The sequence below is a fragment of the Harmonia axyridis genome, chromosome X, assembly GCF_914767665.1.
Source record: "Harmonia axyridis chromosome X, icHarAxyr1.1, whole genome shotgun sequence".
Classification (NCBI taxonomy): domain Eukaryota; kingdom Metazoa; phylum Arthropoda; class Insecta; order Coleoptera; family Coccinellidae; genus Harmonia; species Harmonia axyridis.
Genome location: NC_059508.1, coordinates 33,602,288 through 33,604,787, shown reverse-complemented (window position 1 = coordinate 33,604,787; position 2,500 = coordinate 33,602,288). Strand labels below are relative to the sequence as shown.

Below are 2,500 nucleotides of genomic sequence, written 5' to 3'. Positions count from 1 at the left end.
GATTCCACCCTTCCACAGCCAGCTCGACACATCTTAGCCTCCCTAGGGCCATAAGGAAGTCCCCTGGTGGGGAGGGTGTTGGTCCTCAGTTTTATGGCGGCTATAAAGTCTCTCCCCGACCACATGGGAGGGGGGTTATCGATGAAAAAATTAGCGGCGCTGTTATTCTCCGCTTGTTTTGTTCCGCCGCCATAAAATGATTGTTCCAGCCTGTCTGCATTATTCCTATCTATTTCTCTCTTGGTGGAAGCGTTGCCAGGCATCATCCTCATGATTTTTATTTGACATGAATCGTCAGTCTCCAAGAGTCTCCTGAACAAGGGACAGGTGTTTCTTGTTTTGTTTAGCCTACCTAACATTATGATTGGAATTTTCCTTGCAAAGGAGAAGAGACCCAGGCCACCCATACTCACGGGAGTATATAACGATTCGTCTATGATGTGCGTCGGCAATTTGAGAATCTTTTTGAAGCATCTTCTTACCATTCTGTCGGCCTTCTTTAAAATCTTGATATTAATGGACGGTGACTGGAGCGAGTGAATATAGCGAGGGACGAGGTATTGCTTTATCAAAATCACTTTTTGTTGGGGCTTTAGGGGAGCACTCATCACCCTGGATAGTTGGTCATCTAGGGCAGTCAGGTTGCAGGGGGTAGCTCCAGCGTGGGTATAATGGTGACCCAGATATTTAAATGTTTCTGTAACAGACTTGATCGGTGGTATTGGCTTTCCGTCCACGTAGAATTTAGGGGTTGGGTGGAGGTATAATTTCTTCTTAGAAGGTACAACTGCCAGTGTCAGAGAGGTGCACTTTTCGGGGTTCAGCGTGAGAGACCGGTCATCGAAGAATCTACATGCGTACCTAAGGAGAAACTGTGCGTCCTTGGTATTTTCGGCCATTAGGAGGAGATCGTCAGCGTACCCCAAGACTGACAGGTTAGTCTCGCCAATCTGGATACCCTTCCTGATCTTCAGAGAGGTCATTAGTTCGTCCAGGACCATATTGAAAAGAATCGGCGATAGAGGGTCACCCTGTTTAACACCTCTACATATGTTCACTGAACCGACCTCCATCCCCGCACAAAATATAGTACCTTGGCTACCTTAAGAGAGTCATAGTTACTCCCGCCGTTTACCCGCGCTTTTTTGAATTTCTTCACGTTGACATTCAGAGCACTGGGCAGAAATCACATTGCGTCAACACCCGCTGGGGCCATCGCAATGCTTTGTTTTAATTAGACAGTCGGATTCTCCCAGTCCGTGCCAGTTCTGAGTTGATTGTTAGATGACGGCCGCAGAGATTACCCAGAGCACCCTTGCGAGCACTCACGGGGTCTCGAAGCTTGACGATTCCGCGGGAGGCCAAGACGCGGGACCGAGCTCGGATCAAACGTAACGCAAGCGAAACGCATCACCTCGCCCAGGCCCGGTACGTTAGCCGTGACCCACTTCCCCAACAAGCCCGACACGCCACAATCCTCAGAGCCAATCCTTATCCCGAAGTTACGGATCTAATTTGCCGACTTCCCTTACCTACATTATTCTATCGACTAGAGGCTCTTTACCTTGGAGACCAGCTGCGGATATGGGTACGAGCCGGCGCGACGCCTACACGTGGCCCTCTCCCGGATTTTCAAGGTCCGAGGAGAAGATCCGGACACCGCCGCAAATGCGGTGCTCTTCGCGTTCCAAACCATATCTCCCTGCTAGAGGATTCCATGGAACTCGAACGCTTATGCAGAAAAGAAAACTCTTCCCGGATCTCTCGACGGCGTCTCCGGGTCCTTTTGGGTTGCCCCGACGAACTCTCTTACGAGGGCCCGGTTTAATTTCGGTTCCGCTGCCGGGTTCCGGAATAGGAACCGGATTCCCTTTCGCCCGACGGGCGTGCGTCACGCGTCAAGATGCATAGCATTTCTGCCACCACTTATAAACACGATTAACAACGCCACATCAACATCGGCTTTCGCCTAGGGCTTAGGATCGACTGACTCGTGTGCAACGGCTGTTCACACGAAACCCTTCTCCACCTCAGCTCTCCAGGGCCTCGCTGGAGTATTTGCTACTACCACCAAGATCTGCACCGAAGGCGGCTCCAGACGGCCTCACGGCCAGCCCTTCTGCGCTCACCTCCGCGACCCTCCTACTCATCAGGGCTTCATGACCGCCCCGAAGGGCGACCGCACATGCCACTGACGGCCGAGTATAAGCACGACGCTTCAGCGCCATCCATTTTCAGGGCTAGTAACTTCGGCAGGTGAGTTGTTACACACTCCTTGGCGGATTCCGACTTCCATGGCCACCGTCCTGCTGTCTTAAGTTACCAACGCCTTTCATGGTATCCCATAAGCGTCGATTTAGGCGCTTTAACTCGGCGTTTGGTTCATCCCACAGCGCCAGTTCTGCTTACCAAAAATGGCCCACTTGGCACTCTGATCCGAAATCTCGCGGCTTCACATTCAAGCAAGCCGGAGATCTCACCCATTTAAAGTTTGAGAATA

The 2,500-nt window shown here is 51.4% G+C and overlaps 1 pseudogene; it reads right to left on the bottom strand.

The window, feature by feature from the left end:
• LOC123688119 overlaps positions 1-2,500 on the bottom strand; it is a 6,090-nt pseudogene that overhangs the window by 2,285 nt on the left and 1,305 nt on the right.